The sequence below is a fragment of the Podarcis erhardii genome (genome assembly GCF_964252035.2).
Source record: "Podarcis erhardii genome assembly, chromosome: 3".
Classification (NCBI taxonomy): domain Eukaryota; kingdom Metazoa; phylum Chordata; class Lepidosauria; order Squamata; family Lacertidae; genus Podarcis; species Podarcis erhardii.
This window is the reverse complement of record NC_138507.1, coordinates 86,430,782-86,452,916: the sequence shown is the minus strand read 5'-3', so window position 1 is coordinate 86,452,916 and position 22,135 is coordinate 86,430,782. Positions and strand designations below refer to the sequence as shown.

General features: G+C 42.5%; 1 long non-coding RNA gene across 1 annotated transcript in view; it reads right to left on the bottom strand.

Annotated features, from left to right (window-relative positions):
* LOC309337624 overlaps window positions 1-13,523 on the bottom strand; it is a 52,861-nt gene extending 39,338 nt beyond the window's left edge. The window contains exons 1-2 of the long non-coding RNA XR_014154452.1: window positions 13,441-13,523; window positions 12,757-12,817 (exon numbers count right to left, since the gene is read on the bottom strand). This is a non-coding gene — a long non-coding RNA (uncharacterized lncRNA). The remainder of the gene's footprint in view (window positions 1-12,756; window positions 12,818-13,440) is intronic.
* Window positions 13,524-22,135: the final 8,612 nt, after the last annotated feature.

Below are 22,135 nucleotides of genomic sequence, written 5' to 3'. Positions count from 1 at the left end.
TAGAACAAAGAAGGCCAAATTTTGAAATATAGTTTTGTACAGATGATGAACATGTTACTGTGAAAATGTATAAACTTTTGTCGAAATCTGAAATTCAAGAGCAATTTAAAGAATGCATGATATTGGCAAAAAAACTGGTTATAATATACAGATGAAACAGTGGGAACATATATAGATTGAAGGGATAAAATTTACATTGTGCTATGATTTTAAAGATTTTTTTATAAAATGATGCATTGATGGTGTCTAACTGTGGTGAAATTATTTAGAATGTATAAAAATGTTCCAAATATTTCCTGGAAGTGTGAAAAACATGAAGGGGCATTTTATCATGCTTGGTGGACTTGTAAAAAAGCCAAGAAATTTTGGATACAAATACATACACTGATGCAGAAGATTTTGAAGTTTAACATTCAGTTGAAGCCAGAACTTTTCCTGCTAGGAAAAATGGATATACAATTAGAAAAAGACTATAGAACATTATTTCAATACACAATCACAAGGATGAGACTTTTATATGCACAATCATGGAAAGATTCTTCATTACTTACCATGAAGGAATGGTTGTTAAAATCATTGAACTTAGCTGAGATGGCAAAGTTGATGTGTTTAACCAGAGAAAAATCATTGTCAATATTTACTAAATATTGGAAACTCCCTATAGGCTTTTTGTTTGAAAAAGTAAATCAACTTACAATATTTGGGTTTGAGGACTGAATAAAATATTGGTTTATAGAAAACGGAATTGTTGGGTATTATCTTGGAGTGGATGTTTTGAATAATTTTCTACATATAGCTGACTGACAAAGTAACTCCATCAAAAAAAGAAATGAGATTTGTCTGGCATAACTTGTTTTTGAGAAACCCTTGCTGGGTCTTAGTAATCACAGTATCCTTTTCTAGGTGCTCACAGTCTGACTTTTTAATTATCTGTCTTAAGACCTTTCCTGGTATCAATATCAAGCTGACCAGTCAGTAGTTACCTGGGTCTTCTTTCTCCCCTTTTTTGAAGACAACATTTCCCTACCTCTGCCGGGATCTTACATGTTCTCCAAGAATTCTCTAACATTCTAGATAGAAGCTCTGAGATTACATCCACAAGCTCCTTTAGTGCAGCTCACCAGTCCCTGGAGAACTGAATTTATTTAAAGCCTGGTCTTGGGCTGCAACTCCCTCCTTGCATCACCAGGTTGGGCACAGTAGGTGTTGAGCACTTCTGCTTTCTCTCTGTCACGCAATAGCATTTCTTCTCCTCCACGCAGAGAACCTACTACTTGCTTATTCTTCCTCTTGCTTCAAACACAGCTGAAGCAACTATTCATTATTATTTTTAACCTTTCTTGGAAACCTAAGCACATTCTGAGCTTTGGCCCACCTGACCTTCTCCCTGTGACAGTTGGCTACTCGTGTATACTCTTCCTTTGTGATTTCCTCTTCCATTTCTTATATATGCCCTTCTTATATCTCAGCTCATCTGTATGCTCCTTATACAGCCACACCAGTTTTTTAGATGCCTCCCAATTCTCTTTCTTGTTGGAATTGTTAGCATAAGAAACTCCCATCTTGGACTGCCTTCTCACTGAGTATTTCTGACCATGGGATCTCACCCAGTAGTTCCTTAAGCTTTTTGAAATCAGTCTTCTTAAAGTCCAGAAGAAGCAGAAGAGTTTGGATTTGATATCCCGCTTTATTGCTACCCGAAGGAGTCTCAAAGTGGCTAACGTTCTCCTTTCCCTTCCTCCACAACAAACACTCTGTGAGGTGAGTGGGGCTGAGAGACTTCAGAGAAGTGTGACTAGCCCAAGGTCACCCAGCAGCTGCATGTGGAGGAGCGGAGACGCGAACCCGGTTCCCCAGATTACAAGACTACCGCTCTTAACCACTACACCACACTGGCTCTCCACAGTGCATGTCCGACTACACACAGTGCATGTCCGACTACACACAGTGCATGTCCGACTACAAACAGCTTTCCCTTGCCTCTGTATCATGAAACCCAAGAGGACATGATCACTTTCTTCCAAGGTTCCCAGGACTTCCACTTTGTCGATCAGTTCCTCCCTGTTGGTAGGAACCAGGGATAGATAGATGACCCCCTTGTTGCTTCTTCTACCTTCTGGGAAATGAAATTGTTGGTGAGGCAATGGAGTAATTTGTTGAACCTTACATTCTTGAGAGAGTTTGAGTTCCAACAAATATCGGGTAGTTGAAATCACTCATGACTACTATATCTCTTCTTTTCAAATGTTTGGTAATCTGCTGTGAGAAGGCATCAACCAGTTCTTCAGTCTGCCATGGAGGTCTACAGCAGACACCCACAGTAAGGTCCAGGTAATCGGGAAGTTACCTCGTTGAGGAAGGCTGTGTTAATAGGTTGATAGTATGTTTATTATCTGTGAACTTATTAAATCTGCATTCCTGGATTTATTTTAGTACAGCCATAGGGGCTTTTTAAAATGCATATTTATTTCCATAAATTATGCATCTGTGAAATTATCCAAGATCTTAGAACTATTTGAAAGCAGAAAAAAGAATGTATAGGAATAAGCAATAAATTTCAACACCAAAGGGGGGGGGGATGACTCCAGATTCCTGAAGGACCAGCTGGTTTAATAGTTTTGCATAGGTTACATGTTCTGGCATGTATCTCACCATATACAGATGTGGAGTCCAGGGACTCTGCTTCCACATCTGGCAAGGTTTGCTCATTCTCCCCATAATTCACATTAGCACCCAAGTATCAGTATATTGGTCTTGGGCACAAGGTTGGGACAGGCTATATTAACACAATGAAAGGAACTGTCTAAGTCTAAAATTGGCTGGTTGTTTCATATTTCTGAAAAGGCCTCTTTAGGAGGAGTTGTTGAACTATTTCTATTTCTTCCAAACTTTCTAGAAGATGAGGCAACCAGGCAATCGTGTTATTTGATTATTTAGGAAGCACCTGACTGAACATGAATGCCACATAAATACATTGGTTTATTTCTCTGGTATAGACCAGAGAAAAAGATAAATGGGCTCCCACATAATTTTTTCCAGCTGCTATCCATGCTCTCCTCTAAGTATGAGCCATAGAAGCTACAGTATCATCTCCTTCTGAGCTGAGAGTTCAAAGTAGGGGCAGAGCGTGAAGATCTGTCCAGCACTGGCACTATTAAGTCCCAGAAACAAACTTTAGATCAGAAACTAACAAACCTATCTGAAAATTTAACTTTATCATTTTGGTTAAGGCGGGGGGTGGGTATAAAAAGCAAGTAATTGAATTGCATGCAGATTGCGACTCCTATTGCCTTTCTTTGGCTGGATGCTCCAGATTAATTGTTTCATCCTGCCTTTTTCCCTTGCAAGCATGGCATGCATATTAATATTAAGTAAAGCAAAGGATGGCAGCGCCAGGCCATCTGCCCATAATCTTGTTTTCCCCTTACCTCATTGGTACTTTGCCACTTGCCAAACAGATTAGGGTATTGGGCTTGTTCATTCCTGAAATTTCCAGCAGCGCTGAAACTGCAACGGCGCTTTGCCATCCTTACTGCTTTGTTTGTGCAGCAGGCAGGCTGCTTAGGATTGGCAAACGGCTGAGTGCATAGCTTGCCCTTCTGTCAGCAGACCAGATGATCCCCTGTTCTGATGTAGCTTGCTCTGGCAATGAAGTGTAGCTGAGCAAGGAACCAGCGGGGATTCAGATCAAGCCACATACAAATTGTTTGGATTAGATGCCATCGTGAAGTGCTTCTGTTCCTGGGAGTGGAGTGTGGGGACCTGAAGACATACCCACTGTGAACTTATCCCTTTTATAAATGCTCCAGTTGCATGTGCTGAGTCCGACACACACACACACACACACACACACACACAGCCTCCTCCAAATACCTTACACAATTATCAACAAAGTGGGAAGGGTTGTAGTTCAATGGTAGAGCATCTGCTTTCCATTCAGAAGGTCCCAGGTTCAATGCCTGGCATCTCCAAGTAGACAGGAACTCCTGTCTGAAATCCTGGAGAGGCTTCATCAATCAGTGTAGCCAGTACTGAGTCAGATGGACGAATGGTCTGACTCAATACAAGGCGACTTCCTTGTGTTTAAAAGTGTGCACTCATATATACACCTTACCTTGATAGCCTTTGTGAATCCAGACCATACAGCAGCCACACACAGTGGTTAACCATTGGCTCATTTTCATTGTTCTTCTTTGAACTTTTATTATTATTATTATTATTTATTTATTTATTTATTTATTTATTTATTTATTTCTTACTTATACCCCACCCATCTGGCAAGGCTTCCCCAGCCACTCTGGGTGCCTTCCAGCAGGATATTAAAGACACAATAAAACATCAAACATTTAAAACCTCCCTAAACAGGGCTGCCCTCAGATGCCTTCTAAATGTCAGATAGTTGTTTATTTCCTTGACATCTGTTCGGAGGGCGTTTCACAGGGTGAGCACCACTACCGAGAAGGCCCTCTGCCTGGTTCCCTGTAACCTCACTTCTCACAGTGAGGGAACTGCTAGAAGGCCCTCAGAGCTGGATCTCAGTGTCTGGGCTGAAAGATGGGGGTGGAGATGCTCCTTCAGGTATACTTGGCTGAGGCCATATCTTTCCTTCCAGATGCTGGCATTAATCAACCAAACAGGGGTCTTGTTTGTTTGTTTGTTTGTTTGTTTGTTTGTTTTCATAAAATTCATATGCTGCTTGATTGTAGAAAACCTCAAAGCTGTTTACAAAAACAATACAGTTTACAAAAACAATACACTGTTTTTATTAGTAAAAACTATTAAAGCATTCAAAAAATTTAAACCACCAATAAACTAAAAATACATCTGCATTCCAAGTATCTGTCTAGTGATAAGGTCTATAGCAGATGCTGGAAAGTGCACAGTGAAGGTACCCCACACCAAAAGATCAATTTCTTATCAATGTGGCACCTGTAATAGTGCCAGGTGAGAGGGCAGATTTGTAGTAAGGAGATCTCAGGGGCAGACTGGGCTCAAGTGATTAAAGTCTTTGTATAGTAATAGCAACACCTTGAACCTGGTTTGCTAGCAAATCAGCAACCAGTGCAGATCTCTGGACACAGGTATTATATGCTGTATTATATTATATCTCACTCCTGTCAGCAATCATGCTGCAGCATTCTGCACTAACTGCAGCTTCTAGCTCAGGCACTACTAGGCTTTCCACACGTCAGGAAAATTCTTGACATGTCCTGGTTTTCAGGTGCAAAAATGTAATGGAAAAAGCAGCAGAAAGAGTTCCAAAAGTTTAAAATCATTATTCTAGGGGGAGACTTTGGGGTCTTCCTAAACGAAAAGCTCAACAATTTGAGGGTGTCAGGAACTACTCCCCCCCCCCAGTGCCTCCATCTTGCCAGGATTCCAAGCTCATCTTGCTAATCCTCATCCACCTCACCACTGCATCCAGGACCAGAGATTACACAGCCTCAACTGTTTCAGTTATTATTTAGAAACAGAGCTGAGTGTCTTCAGCAACTGGCAACTTTATCAAGTACATTAAGAAGGTTGAGAAAAAGCTGCGAGTAGCTACACAGGAGTGGAAGTACAGTGAAGGATGGCCACCTTAGACAGGCCTTAGACCTTTTGCTACAGTGAAGCTGTTACATTGCTGAATTCTAGCTTCAGTTTATGCTCAGCCCCTCCCTCACTTGCTTGCTCATTCCCTCTCTGTCTCATGTATGAAAACAAGCTTTCTCCAGAGATCTCAAGTTAGGTAGAACTTGAAGATGAAAGAGAACTTTGCATCCATTTTACTCCCCAGTCAAACCAGGCACACATTCCCTGCAGTCTGTTTCTCTGTGGATTTCATTTCATCTAGCAACTGGGGGGGGGGTGTTAGGCTGTCCCCTCCCCCGTTTCACTGGCATGCTGTGACTCGGCAGCGAAAACAATTCCAGCCGCTGTTTCTCAAGGGACAACTGCCATGACACACCCCCAGTGGGGTTTTAAGGAAGTCACGGCTGTTTCCCTTGAAGTTATATTTGAAGCACTCTTCTCTAAGCTACTTGAGAAAAGACGTTTCCTCCTTATCCCTCCCCCCCCCCATCTCATTTCCCCCCACTTTCCCCAACACGTGGACTGGATGAGGCCGGAAAGAGCCAGGTGTCTGCAGCACCAAGAGGCAATTTGAGAACTGCGGGTATTTTGTCTGTTTACTTGAAAGCACAAAAATTGTCACTTGTGTGAGTAATTTGCTGCTAATTATGAGCTTACAATCTGCAGATAGGAAAATCAGAGCCAATGTGCATTTTCAGAGGAAAAGGAAAATTACCCCAAGTACCATATAATTATGCACTTAGCTTAGCTTTGCTCCTGGATCCTTGCTAGCATCTTGTTCCTGCTTTGCATATCAGGACAGCTACTACCACCTATATGCCGATACAGGTAGGTCAGAGATATGTTTCTCTGGCTTCCACCTGCTTTGCCATACCTGTTGCCTGTTGGCATATGAAGTAAACAGATTGCACAGCTCCAAACCAACCATTGCCATCAACCGTACACTCAAGAGGGAGCTGCAAGTGATCCCGTCTCTCTGAAGAGTGTTCCTGTGTGAGGCATGTTTTCAAACACTTATTTGGCACATTTACGTGTTGCATTTTAGGTGCACATAATGCATATTGCATGAGAACGCTAGAAGAGCCCTTGCTGGAGCAGGTCAAAGGCCCATCTAATCCAGCATCCTGTTTTCACAAGGGGCCTTGTACAGTGGTACCTCTGGTTACGAACTTAATTCGTTCCGGAGGTCCGTTCTTAACCTGAAACCATTCTTAACCTGAGGTACCACTTTAGCTAATGGGGCCTCCCATTGCTGTCACACCATTTCTCTTCTGATCCTGAGGTAAAGTTCTTAACCCGAGGTACTACATCCAGGTTAGCGGAGTCTGTAACCTGAAGTGTTTGTAACCTGAGGTGTTTGTAAACTGAGGTACCACTGTACTGAGGATGAGCTGTGTGAATGTGGTTCTCCCATGAATCATAGATCTTAAGAACTCTGTCCGGGACAGTTTGTTTAGTCTGTGGAAATGACCTTTTACATTTAGAAAGAGTAAGGGCTGGAGAGCCTTTTTTAGGCTCATACATATTGACATCTATTTATGGGGCCACCACAGAACGAAAATAAGCCAAGAGTAAGTTCCCATTGCACATGTGGGGATGAAAGTTACAGGAGCTCATTGCTTACCAAAGGATGTCAATACTTGGAGTGTGCAAAACAGGCCTGCCCGCTCAGAACCTGGAGGATGGGCTGTAGCTCAGTGGTAGACCTCCTCTTCTGCTTGCAGAAGGTCCCAGGTCCAACACCTGGTATCTTCAGGTAAGATTGGAAGAAACCCTTGCCTGAACGTCTGGAGAGCAACTGCCAGTAAATGCAGACAACACTGAGCAGGATGGACCAATGGCCTGAAAGAGTGTATGGCGGGTATGTTCCTAACTGTCTTCCTCACTATATTTCATCAGTGCCACCACTGACTGAAAAGGGATAGGAGTCCTTTCCATCCCTTGCAGCAGCAAAAACATACTGCTCAACATACTGCTCTAGGCAGCCACCTAGAGTTGCCGGCATGTAACACAAGCTGTCAATTCTGGCTAGGTAAGTGTTTGGATTTGGCTCTCCAAGTAGTACCATTGTGACTCTCAGGCTGATGCTGCAGCACTCAGTGTCTTGGAATTCATATGAATAAACCATGACTGACTCTAAAATACGCTTTTCCCTACAGAAGAATAAATCGACCACATTCATTCTTATTGTTGCCCTAATCTGAACGAAGGTCTCCAGAGGTCAAAGGGCCCGGCACCAAATTGCCTTGTGTGCAGGCTAAAAACCAAGCATTAGCAAGGCTAATATGCAGCATTACAACTTTCCCATAAAGAGAAAACCCAAAACATTTGAGAGAATTAAATCATACAATTACTGGGATAATAGCACAGGGGGAGTGAAACATGAGTCAGAGAGAAAAGAGAGAGTCAGCTGAGATTTGAAATGAGATGAAGAGTTGATGAGGCGGAGAGCTACAGGAAGGAAAACGTTAAATACTTAATTAAATTTGCATGTGATTCCTTAATGGTAAACTTAGGGTAGGTTGAGAGACTTTGGAAATGGAAAAGACGAATTAGGTCATCTTGCCCATAAACTGCTTTGGTTAAAATAACTTTTTGCTCCCCCCCCCCACATTAAATATTTTAAATTATATACCCCTCCTCCAGCCCCCAGGAATGTGAATGTTATGTGGACTTGACTTCCTTTTACAGCCTCATTCAAGGCATTGCTGCACCAGCAGGAGCATGGGATCAGCAATGCACTGCAACTTTCACAGGATGTCACAAGTCGCCATGGTCTTCCATCAATGTCAGCTGAGTCCAAATATTGTAATCACATGGCAACACTGATGCACTGGAGGTACTATCTACCATCAACAGGGCTGGCACAGCAGAAGTGCAAGAAGTCATTATGCAGCACAGAAAGTGGTAGAATCATAGAATTCTAAGCTGGAAGGGGTCTTGGAGATCAGCTTGTTTTCTCCTGCTCCAGAAAGTAGAACCTGAACCAACGGCTTCAAGTTACAAGAAATGAGGTTCTGACTAAACATCAAGAAGAATTTTCTGGTGTTAAAAGCTGTTTGACAGTGGAACGCTCTCCCTCGGAAGGTAGTGGACTTTTAAGCAGAGGTTGGATGGTTATCTGTCATGGATGCTTTAGTTGATGTTGGAGACTGGACGAGATTACCCTTCCAACTCTACAATTCTGTGATCCCATGATCTAGTCCAATCCCTGGAATAAAGAATCCCTAGTAGATGGCTGCTCACTTTCTGTTTGAAGATTTCCAATGAGAGAAAGCCACTCTATGAAGTTGGTTTCATGTTGTTGACCTGCTCTTACTGTCAATAACTTTCTCCTAAAGTTTAGCCTGCAACGTAAACCCACTAGATCTAGTCCTCTTGTTTGGGGCAGTAGAGAACAGATCTTTACCTTCTTCATTGTGGCAGTCTTTCAGGTATCTGCAGAATACTAACATGTTCTCACTTTCTTCACTAGGCTAAACATACTCAGCTTCTTTCACTTATTTTCCATACTGCAAGCCACCTTCATTGCCCCCCTCTGAACCTATTCCAGTTTGCCTGTATCCTTCTGAAACTGTGGTGCCCAGAACGGAACACATTGCAGTGTATGTGATCTGACTAGTGCATAGATGTATAGATAGATACAGAGATCATTATCCAGCTGACCTCTCTGTTTTCAGCTGCTTTTATGTGCTGCATCCTTTTCATGCCTTTGCTGTTTTGTATTTATTACATTTTATGCATGGATTTTATAGTTGTTTAATGTTTGTTATTAGCCTCCCTGAGAATCATGGATACAATAAAAAGGCGGACTATAACTCTGCTTGAATAAATAAATAAAATGGATTATGAAGCCAGTTCGAGCATATATGAACGCGTGAAGCAGCCTTTTACTGAGTCAGATCATTGGTCTGTCTAGTCCAGTTAAGTAGTGCATCCTCTGTCAGCAGCCATCAACAGGAGTGGGGAACCACAATTTCTCCACCCCTGCCCTCTAGGATTGTAGGTAGAAACCACTTTCCCATGGTGATGTCACTGAAGTTTGTGATTCCTTGATTCAGAATGTGATTCCCAGTGGCTTGTAATGCTCCCCTTCAGTCCACAATCTCTATCATCAGCATCATTCATTTGCATGCCACCTTTCCATAGTTAAACTCTCCTAAGAAGGCTTACAATGCAATTTGTATTTACTTACAAAATTAAATTAGGATGTCCATGCGTCTTACTTCCAGAATGCAGAAGGTGACAGTACTTGTTATAGGTTGTGTCCTCCTGCCTGATTTCTATGTAACCCATCACTTTTTAGAAGTATAATTGATTGGCATGAGAGAAAGGGGGTTTTCTGTTGTGCCACTCAGGTTATGGAACTTCCTCTAAGGGTTGGTTGCTTTCAACTAAGATCCACTGAAACTAACGAACAAGGCTAAGGGCTTATTCACACTTACCTTTCCTCCTGGCTTTCTAGGCATGGTCCACACTTTAAAGCCCCTTCTTCTTCTTCTTCTTCTTCTTCTTCTTCTTCTTCTTCTTCTTCTTCTCTGACACTTTCTCCACAAAAACCCACTCTTTACCACTGAATCAAAGCAAATGGGAATTCCCAGAAAACCTGATTTGCCATTTGTTGTGTTTCAGCTTTAAAGAGCAGGTTTTTGCGGGGAAAGCTCCAGGGCTAAAAAAAGGGCGGGGAAAAAGAAGTGCTGGAACTCACCACAAACAATGTCCTTGTTCTCTTATAATGGCAATGGCGCCCACCTGAGAGGCACCAGAACTGAGTTCTGGCAAGTTCTGGCTGAAAAAAGTCCTGGCGCTCAAACACTGAACTTTAAAGTGTGGACCTATGCCCAGAAAGCACAAGGCAAAAGGTAAGCATGGATAAGTTAGGTCCATTAACATCAATGGATCTATTCTGAGCAAAGCTTAGTTGAACCACATCCTCTGCCTTTTAAGCCTTTTTATTTGCAGAGCTTTTGGTTTAAAGGTCTGTCTCCCTGTTTTATACTGAATTGTTTTGCCTTGCTCTTGGTTTTAATATATGAATCTGATTTTAGTAACTTGAACTGTCTTGCAGTTTGAACTATTTCAGTGCATTTTACTGGAGGGAGGTGCTTGCAAGCTGTTTATTTTACAAAGAAAAGAAGACTAGAGTGGTTTTTTAAAAAAATAAATAAATCAGCTTTGTGGAGATGTGCTCTTGAGAGTGTTCCATCCATCTGAAAATATGCTTAATAACACTATAAAAGATGTGGGTTTTACCGCTGGCTACAGAGAACCTAAAGAAAATGGCACAGCTGTCACTTCTCTTATTGAGCTATTAATAGATTCTTTTCTTAACCCCCACACTGTCTGTACAGCTGAGCTAATACAGCAAAATAACCTTTCATGAATAATTGTTCGAATTTGTAAACAATTTTATTTTGCTTGCCTTCACTCTCCCGCTTGGCGGGCTCGGCAAATTCTTCCCCAAATGGATTTTTAATAGAACCCACACCCCTGCACACAGTGCGCAATGAGCTCCTCTGATAACTTTGCTTAATGCTCAACTCTGGCTGCCAAATTATAAAATGAAAACAAAATAAGACCTCCTATCCGTTGGGTTCTGTTGCTGGGCATCCTTGGATCAGACGGGATACCATGAAACTTGATAACTGACACTTTCAGGTTGGTTAACATGGTCAGTTGAGGTTGCAAGCAGCTGCTGCAAAATACTGGGTTTTGGGGAGTCCACCATCAGCAATGCATCTTGGACCAGACTCCAGCCAGTTCAGGGTCCAATGCAAAACACATATAGGCTTATGGGCAGTGCTGGTCTTGCCTAGAAGCCTCTAGGCCTTGGAACATTGCAAATGGGGATGCAACTATGGTGTGGCATGACCTCCAGGCCCTCTATTCTATTCCTCCAGGCCCTCTATTTTGTGCTACTCAGAGCTGGCTCAGCCATGATGCAAATGAGGCCATTACTTCAGGGGGCAGAATGGCACCACCACCCAAGTGGAGAAGCACCGCTGTTCCCAACTTAAAGTAGGAGAATACTCTATGGTTTCAAAATTTCCAGCAACTTTGAATCTCTGAGATATATGGGAATCCATGTGCCAATTACTAATCCAGGGGTTGTGCACCTGCTATACCTTTAATGCACATTGTGTCAGGAGTTCAGCCTACACTCAAGTAGGACCCTGGCAGAGACACATGCCCAACTGGCATGTTCTCTCCCTCCTGGTCGATCGTTCGGGAGCTTCATTAGCTTTCTTCAGCCCGAAAATCACAGCGACTAATGCCAACCAACACCAACACACTTAGGGATCCGCAGAGTTTGCACAGCATTGCGTGACAGACCTCAGCAACTCAGCATTTTGGCTAATCTACTTTATTTACTTATAAACACACACGGAGCACTGCAACATGGCTCCCTCTCTCTCTAGCATCAGACAGCAAAGAGAAAAAGAACAAAGGACAATAGTCTCACTTCACGGAACACAGTAACACAAACATCCTGTCTCTGTCACTTCCCACTCTGTGGAGTCAAAACATATACCATCATGTGAAAGACAAAAATCCCATGACTGCAATCATGGAGCAGGAATTCTAACACACTGAAGCACATTCTTTACCTCATGGGATCCTGGGCATTGCTGTTTGTTAAGGATTACTGGGAATCGTAACTCTGTGAGCGGCAACCTACAGTGCCCAGAATTCTTTAAGAGAAAGAATGTCCTTAGAATGTCCTTTAACAGTATAGCATATATACAGTCTGGATCAGCGTGGGAAGGAAATTCCTCTTCTGGCTGGCTCTGCCTTGCAGCTGGGGAAGTCCTGCCAGAGGCAACACCATAATGGTGGCGGCTGCACTATATGAAGGAAGTATCTGGTGTCTGAACAGTGCAACATTGGTGGGGTCTTGGAGGGGGAGGAATCACTTGTGGGTGGAACATATCCGGCCCCTGGGACTGGGGTTACCCACCCCTGCTATATACAGTCACCTGGGATTAAGTCCCATAGTGGGAACATGTATAGCATTGTGCTGTAAATGTCCGGATGATTAGACCCAGTGCTGCTTCTTTTTTCTTTTTTTTAAAAAAAGTTTAGGGGTACTCTCATTTTGACTCAAGAAAATCACCATTTCATAGCTCCAATCGGGAAAAATAAATACAGTAAATGGACAAAAGTACAAAGAACATGCATTACCTCATATTACACAGCTCACAGCTCACAGTAACCTCCATATTGGCATGAGGTTGGGTTCTGTCTGAAACTCAGGAAACACAAGGAAAGGAAGTTACCATCAGAGTTGGTAACAACGAAACTGACCAATCACTGTGCTAGATTCCAACTCCTACTTCACACATTAAATGCTCGCTTCTGTCTGAGACTCAGGAAACATCGTGACAGGAAATGAGGCTGCCATCGGGGGTAGCAATGGAACTGACAATTCACCGTGCTAGAGAAGAAATTTAAATATTATTTTTTTTAGTTTCTTCTCCTGTTAGAGTCACAAAATGTTTAGGGGTACGCGTCTCCCTGCGTCCCCCCAGAAAAAAGCAGCTATCAATAGGATGGCAAAAGAGGACAGGGCTTTTCACCTTGAATAGTTGTGCAGATGGGGGACTTGCAGCAGTATCTGGCCACCCTCATTATAGACCTCCAACTACTGTAGGATTGCCAATGACTTCAGGCCAGCCCCAGCACTGTACACATAACAGCAGGTTCATCTTTAGATATTAGCAGGGGATAATGTTTGTCTCTATGCTTCGCCTGCTAATGCCTGTAAAACCACTGGTACTGATAAAGAGAGAGAAGCAATGGCCAGTGGAAAAGTGAGCCTCACCACTTTATTTCCTTGCAAATTTACCGGAGTCTGAGCATATGTACCTTTTGGAAGCAGAGTTAGAGACCATTTGGTTTATTTAGCCCAGTGTTGTCAACTCTGAGTGGCAAATTCAGCAATCCAAGGCCCCTGGCAAATGTCTTTCCTGGCTCTGCTGCCTGGCAGGATCAAAACCCTAAAAGGAAGCAGAGAGAAGCAGCTGCCTGAGGTGCAAGATGCAACAGTGTGTGTGTGTGTGTGTGTGTGTGTGTGTGTGTGTGTGTGTGTTTTGTGGTAGTGGTGGTGACAGCTCCATCTGTATCTTTTGAGCCTCCTAGTCCTTATCTTCTGTTGTAAGACACAGTTGCCCCTAAGCCAGCCTGCTTCTATTATGTGTCAGGGTGGACACTGCCCCATCCTGGTCTGAAGTAAGGGGTATCACCAGACTGTCACTATTTAGTAGAAGGAATTCAAATCATGCTGGAAAGTTAGTTGTGCTCTGCAAATAAATCAGAATAAATGCTCAATGAAGATGGGCCGATCCACTTACCTTTTGCCCCACTCTTTCCAGGCACAGGCCCACACTTTAAAGCTCTGGGTCTGAGCATTAAAACATTTTTATTTTTTGCCTGGAGCTTTTCCTGTGTAAATCCACTCTTTAGTTCTTAATCAGAGGAAACACCAATTTGTTGTTGTTGTTGTTTGCAGATTGAAATAGGTCATCTGGAGGTCATCTGGAGGAGATCTAGTATCCTTGTCCCTCAGTTCAGGCAGCAAAGGGAGGAATTCAAAATCACACTAAGGCTATTGTTCCATCAGGGCAACCATTTTGGCTTGCCGGGGTGGGGTGGGGGAATGATCCATTCTCTCCTCCACCTGCACGCTGCTCTGGGAGTTCTCCTAACCCCACCCCAAGCAATTAGAGGGTGCAGGATGAAGGTAGGGAGCCCTGTCATGGAAGTGGAGGTCCTTGCACTGATGGGGCTCATTAGTGGAATTCCACCCCCAATGTCCTTGGGCGAGCCTTATACCTAAGATCCATTGCACTGGCAATTCCTAGGACCAAACTGGGACAACTAATACTCAACAAATACGTTCTACCACTCATCCACGATCCTTCCCCCATTTCAAGGAGGAGAAGAGCACATGCCATGCATTTTCATTTAGAAAGAATCAGGCAGTAAGTGTGGAGGTCAGACTCGGACCTAGGGTAAGACAGCTTTCCATGCTTAGTATTGTTATAGGATGGGGGCTACTTTGGGTACCATCTTTGAAGTCCATCCAGGTCTGTGCTTTTATAGCTGTAAGATGGGATTCTGTAGTAGAAGGTAACTGCTGAAGTGGCTAAACCATTTAATGTCCCTAGCTAAGTCTCTTAGGCATCCTTTTTACATGACTAAAGAGTTATTCAAGTACAGGTGTGTTGCCATAGAAGCAACTAGTTAGTGGTGCTTCCTAGGGGTGGGAGAACAACAGGCCAGGGGTTAGTATTGCCTGGTATTGCCTGAAGCTAGGAAGACAGAGAGGTTTGACTTGCTCTCTGTGTCAAACCAAAGGTAAGGCTTGTAGTTGGCGGGGAGAAACGACTAGGAAACCTAATGGGGCAGTAAGATCCATTGAAGTGTCAATGTTGTGAGCCCTTCCATTTTATGCTCAGGTTGTTCTATATATGTAAATAAAACCATCTATCACAAAGACACCACAGTCTCTGGCAACCTTCATTCCAAGGAATCCCAATATGAAGTATGTGCTGGCTCCCCTACAGCATCTCATTGCTCAAAGATTGGGGTGCACATAGCAGAATGTTTGTTAGCTTTTAAACCAATTTTACAACAAAGCAAGGCCCTTGGGTACAAGCAGCTTGTGGCCTAAGCTTATGCATGTTTACTCAGAAGTCATTCTAATTGAAAGCAGTTGGATTTGCTTCCAGATAAATGTGCACTGGATTAAAATCTTTAATGAAGGATAGAGGGGTTCCGAATGATATTCCAGTTTAGAGCACTGAGGCTCCGGGGATCTTACCTAGCAACTTTGCTTCATGTAAATTAATTGTGCGTGAGGTTAACTCAGGATAACAAGCCTGAATTATCAGGCTTAGAAACTGGGGGAACTCAATTATGTGAGCTTGTTGAAAGATCTCACCCAAATTTCAGGAGCTGGGCATTTACAGTATGATACTTGAGTCCTTCAGAAATCCATCTGGAGGTCACAGGCCTTTGTCACAAGCTGTGTCAGCTTCAATTCTGCAGAACAATAATTAAAAATAACAAGAAGTGGTGTCATTTCTATGACGAGAAACCAACAAACAGAAAGAGGCTGTATTCAGTTTCTCTGAATACAGACAAGTTGCAAGATTAAGGGCACAATATTCCAGTTACTTTCCCCATGCCCAGTCACTGGTGGTAGCACTAATTTTTCCTTCTCCAAATCCTCTTTCTTGATAGAATCCACCCCACCCCCGCTTTCTGTAAATCTTAATATTTTTGTTTGCCAGAATTATTCATATATTGAACTAAAAGTATTGGCTGTGGGACTCATCCCATCTGCTTCTCCCTCTATGGAAAAAAATATTATTTAACTTAAGGTGGCAGTTATGTAATTTAGTTCTTATGTTCCATTATTAATGAATTTTATCATGAAATATTTAGACTCTTCCCCTGTTCTGCCTTTTGGAGCCTTGGTCGTAATTATGTCAGATCAAATTTTCTTCTTTTTTGAAGAGGTATTTATTAACAAATCTGTCCTCTGTGGCCCTGACACAAGACGTTTAAAGCTGCAATCCTATGCTCACTTACCTGGAATGAGCCCAGTTTAACTCAGTTTGATTTACTTCTGAGTAGATATGCCCTGGATTGTGCTTTAAATGGAGCAGCAATCTGTTCTATTTTTCTTGGAGCTCTTTCGAAATTCCAGGTTTTGAGAAATTGACACACACACACACACACACACACACACACACACACACCCTTCCACACATTATTCATATATTGAACTAAATAGCCATGTTCAAATATATAAAAGGATGTCATATACAGGAGGGAGAAAGGTTGTTTTCTGCTGCTCCATAGAAGCGGACATGGAGCAATGGATCCAAACTACAAGAAAGAAGATTCCACCTAAACATTAGGAAGAACTTCCTGACAGTAAGAGCTGTTCGACAGTGGAATTTGCTGCCAAGGAGTGTGGTGGAGTCTCCTTCTTTGGAGGTCTTTAAGCAGAGGCTTGACAACCATATGTCAGGAGTGCTCTGATGGTGTTTCCTGCTTGGCAGGGGGTTGGACTCGATGGCCCTTGTGGTCTCTTCCAACTCTATGATTCTATGATTCTATGATTCTACATACACTTTGATGACTCCTCACTTGCTCAGCTCAAAAATTAATTCGGAGAACCCTGGAGTTGAAAGGTACCTCAAATATAATCTAGTCCAACTCATGATGCAAGAAACTCACTAATACATCAATCTTGCTGGGTAGCCATCCAGCCTCTGCTGAAAGACTTCTAATAAGGGAGAGTCCACCACTGTCCAGTTCAGCCAGTTCCACTGCCAAATGGGTTGTACCATCAGGAATTTCTTCCGAATGTTTAGTTTAAATTCATCTTCTTGTACATTGAATTCCTTGGGTCCAAGGATTGCTTGAACTCTCTGGAGTAACACAAAACTGATGCTGCTCACCTTACCTGCCAGTTCCCCCTTTCCCAAAGTTACTCTCTTTCCAAAGAGTACAGTAGACAGCTTTACAAAGCCCAGGAAGTGCCACCTAAGACCTCACCCTGGCTATGCAGAGCTGTCGAACATTTGCAGCTGGAGACTATGAGCATTGCCACCTGGAAATATTTGTGGAGTCAGGAAAAGCACCCATTTGAAAATGAGCATGCTCAAAGGGGAACTGTGCTTCACAGCCGGGGCAAGACATTTTGCGACCTGAGACAGAGCTGGCTCACACGCTGCTGCCTCTTCCTCTTCCTCCATCTTTTGATTTTGCCACTGCTTAGGTGGCTGCAGTGCAGGTAGGGTGAGCATCTCTAGGGTCTGGGAAACTACCATCTTGGAAGGATCCTTCCAGAGTGAGGCATTGTCATAGCTGTCAACTTTTCCCTTTACTTGCAAGGAATCCTATTCGGAATAAGGGGATTTCCCTTAAAAAAAGGAAAAAGTTGATAGCTATCGGCATTGTAGATGAGGTGGCCATGAAGAATACCTGCATTGCTGCTGCTTTGCCCCAGTACCAGCAAATCTAAAGTATTAGACTGTGAAGTTTTTATTCCTTCATTCATTCATTTCATGATTTTCAGTTTTATACATTTCAATAGTTTTACAATCTTTTTAACATTTCAGAACTTTACTTCCTTCCCCCTCTTTCTGCAGTTCCTTAAGTTTATTTTTAATATTTTCTCTATATCCAAATTAACTTAATCTGCTCATTTATTCATCTGCTTTAAATAAAACTGCAGGTTATTACAATAATCCTGCCAGTGTTCTTACCTGTTTACAGTTTGTTTGTAAATATTCCATAAGCCATTTCCATTCTTTTATAAAAAGTTTATCTTGATTACTTATTATCCCAGTAAGTATCGCCATTTCTGCATATTCCATAAGTTTTTGTATCCAGTCTTCTTTTGCTGGGACTTCTGCTTCTTTCCATTTGGGGGTAAGTAACATTCTTGCCGCTGTAGTCACATACATGAATAAATTTCTATACAGTTTGGGTAGTTCTGTCCCTATAATTCCCAAAGGTTTTAACCCTGTGCTGCTTTAAACTGTAAAGAGTACTTGCTGTAGGAAAAGGGTCCTAGTCCCATCTTTTGTTAGCCCAAAAATGGAAAATGAGCGAGGTCTCAACCAAAGATGAATGGCAACTTAAACTGATGGAATATGTGCAGCTTGCAGATCTAACTTATAGAAAAAGAGAAGAAAAAGAACATTTGTTTAAAGAAGATTGGAAAATGTTTATTGAATATATGAGGGGAAATTGTGTACACTTGAAAATGTTGGCAGCATTAAGAGAAATTCTACAGTGTAAATAAATTTCGATGGAAGTAATAATGGAATACTGAATGGTTTATATAAAATATGCAGGGATTTATGCTATGCAAAATGAACCATGGAAAGAGAAGAAGTGAAGACATTGATATTTTAAAGTTGTCTAAATGAATATTCTAGATTGTAAAACAGAAAATTTAATATTATTTATAACAGAGAGAGAGAAATTGGGGAAGGAAAAGGGTCTTCGTCCAACCTTTGCCCTAACATAATTGCTTTTGATATGCTGGCAATTTATTTTGTGGAGAAACAGTCTCATCAAGTGAGCCCCTGTTCTCCTCTCCCTGGCAGTCCAAAGTGGGACAGTTTAGGCAGGTGGAGATTTTACTATCTGGTGTTGGCGGGAAGGGAACATGGACGCAGCTCAGAGAGCTTCGTGCTGATGACCTCAGCTCTAACGCTTCCCGTGATGCAGCCCCTCTAGCCGTGCCATTGCCTGTCTCTCCCTTGGTTTTCTTCTGGTGTGATTATTCTCACTCCTGTTTGCCCACACAGATGGAGCTCAATGGATCCCTAATAGCGTACTTTACTTAATTAACGTGCAATTAGCTTAATGAATATTTTAACCTCATTATGTACTTACTCATCTTTATCTGTTGCATAAGCCTGGTGCCCAGCCCTGGCCCATTACAAAGACAAGCCAAATTAGGTTTTCATTCAGCAATCGCTTCCAAAGAGGAACCTGCTTCAACGGTTGCCTCTCTTGGTTTGGTGAGGATGCAGTGAAGGGACAGGGGGCATATAAAGAGAAGGGAAGCTACATAGGGAGGGCGGGGAAAATATCAAGATACTCGCTGCCCTGGTCTGTCTCCACCCTACCTTGCCACCCCAAAAATGCAATCCAACGTATTTTTTAATGCTCATGAAAGTGAGTAAATCACCTCAACAACAAACCATGTGTTGGTTGTTATTATATCATTAAAAACAAACAAACCAGGCACGAGGATGGGAGAATTTTCATCAGGATCTAATTTGTTGAGTGAAACCACTGAGTGGGGTCATCTGGAGTATGTTGTCGGTAATATTCTTATGGCACACAGCTCTACCTATTGGCCTGATTTAAAACTCTGCAGGCAAAAATGGGCAATCTTTGTTTCCTTACTTTTGCTACATCTGAGAATCAATCAAATATTATTATTATTTTAAGGGGGGTATATAATTGATACCATTATGATTTTAGGTGAGTGGCAGGTGTGTGGCCTTCTCTACCTGTCAAAGTTGGCTTGTGAGCAGGAGGGAGAAAATTATCCAGCCCACTGCCTGCATCCCATCCCCCACTGCTGCTGTAAATATCGTCACTTTCCTTCTGAGAACCTGCCGTTCCTTAACATAGATTTGGGGCATCTTTGAGAACACAGCAATGAACTCGCTTTAAACAGCAATACAACATTTGTCTTTGTCTTCCGTTCTGTTAAACTTGAGTAAAAGGACCGAAAGAGAGAGAATTTCAAATCAAAGATTTTCAATCACTTTCAGCCTCTGAGGTAGGTTTGAATTTGTTCTCCTCTTGCTGCTAATTTTCTTTTTCTCATAAGGTCACTTGCTGATGCTGTCTGTACATGTTGTGTTATGCTTCAAGGAATGTGGGTTGCCGTTGTGTAGGGCTCCATCCACCAAAAAACACCACACACAAAAACACCACAGAAAGTATTTCTGGCACAGGTAATTCTGGTCCCCTCTGCACCTTAGCTCTATTTGGGTTGGGGATGGATGACTGGTTGGACCTGGAATTTAGGTGAGGGTACAATTCTTTATCTTCAACTATTTAGTATTTAAATTACAGCATTGATTAGCCTTTTTTTTTTTTTTTACAAAAGTGATTTACAAACATAAATAAACAACACACACATTAAAACCAGCATAAGAAACAGAACTGTGGGAAAGGGATCTAAAACTCTTTCATATTTTTAAAAGACAGGACTAAAACATCCCACCTACAAAAAGATGCCACAGGTATTTAAAAGCCAAAGGGACTGGTGGAAAATAAATGTTTTTGCCTGGTGTCTAAAGACAAGCAATGATGGTGCTAGATGAGCTTCCCTGAGGAGAGCATTTCTCGAGTGGGGAGCCACCACTGAAAAGGCCCATTCTTGTGTTGCCAGGAACTCTCATGGAAGGCGTGCACAGAGAAGGCCTCAGATGATGGTTGCAATTCGCCCCCCCCCAAAAAAAACATGTTTCAGAGCCCAGTGCTATGGAAGTCCCCCTAAGTTCAAGAGGCCATTTCCCTAGGTTAGTGTTGTCATGCAGCTGGAAAAGTGCCTGTGAGGCAATGTGGAGTAAGGGGAAAAGTTTCCAGATCAGAAGAAGGTTCCCCCCCCCCCTCTAGATAAGCTTGAACCTCAGTATAACTTTTTCTTGCTATAATGCAGGCTTCGGTTTGAATACTTTGTGGGATACTGGTAATTGTATGGAAGCCAGGACATTAATTCTGGAAACATTTTCATTCCCAAAACCTGTCCTCCTTGTCATAGCCTTAATGTTATTTTACACAGTGGGAAATGTTCTTTCTTTGTTTCACAGTAAGCATACTAAGTTTAATGCACCAATAAGGTGGGATAAATCTATGCCCAGATATGATTCTCAAGAAGATATTTTGCCCTTCTCCAAACAAGCTACAATTTATGCTAAATTGAGTGGCAGTAGTCTAAGGAGAGGGAGGGAGGGAGGGAGAGAGAGAGAGAGAGAGAGAGAGAGAGAGAGAGAGAGAGAGAGATTCATTTGGTTGGTTGGTTTTCAATAGCATATTCAGGAGTCCATAGAGTTTTGCTGGCCTTGATGTTTTTTTAAACAGTCACAACTCACCTCTTCATTATATTAGTATCTATATATTGCACACAGCCAGCAATCATTAACATGCAAGTGAAAAAAATTAAAACCGCATATTCAAATGGCAAAGTAGAAACCAGAAAAAATGCATGAAACAAAAAAGAAGCTTCCAGCAGCAATGAATACGACTCTAACCGGAGCACTATACAAATCCACAGATATGGCAGAGAAACCCTGCCTTAGCCAGCTGCTTAAAAGTCAACAGGGTGCTGCTGCTGGGACGATCCTGCCCTACAGAGCCACCCCCTGCATTTCTCTTGGAATGGACACATGAAGCATCTGCTTTGTGTGCAAAACATCTCATGTTCAATCCCTGGTTTCTCTAGGCAGGGCTGGGAAATATTCGCTGTCTAAAATCTTGGAGAGCCGCTGCCAGGCAATGTAAACATTACTGAGCCAGATGGACTCAGTAGAAGGTGGCTTCTTTATTTCCTATGTGGCCTATGTAAAGGTAAAGGTAAAGGGACCCCTGACCATTAGGTCCAGTCGTGACCGACTCTGGGGTTGCGGCGCTCATCTCGCTTTATTGGCCGAGGGAGCCGGCGTACAGCTTCTGGGTCATGTGGCCAGCATGACTAAGCCGCTTCTGGCGAACCAGAGCAGCTCACGGAAATGCCGTTTACCGTATTTTCCGCTCTATAAGACGCACCAGACCACAAGACGCACCTAGGTTTTGGAGGAGGAAAACAAGAAAAAAAATATTCTGAATCTCAGAAGCCAGAACAAGAGGGATCGCTGCACAGCGAAAGCAGCGATCCCTCTTGCTGTTCTGGCTTCTGGGATAGCTGCGCAGCCTGCATTCGCTCCATAAGACGCACACACATTTCCCCTTACTTTTTAGGAGGGAAAAAGTGAGTCTTATAGAGCAAAAAATATGGTACCTTGCCGCC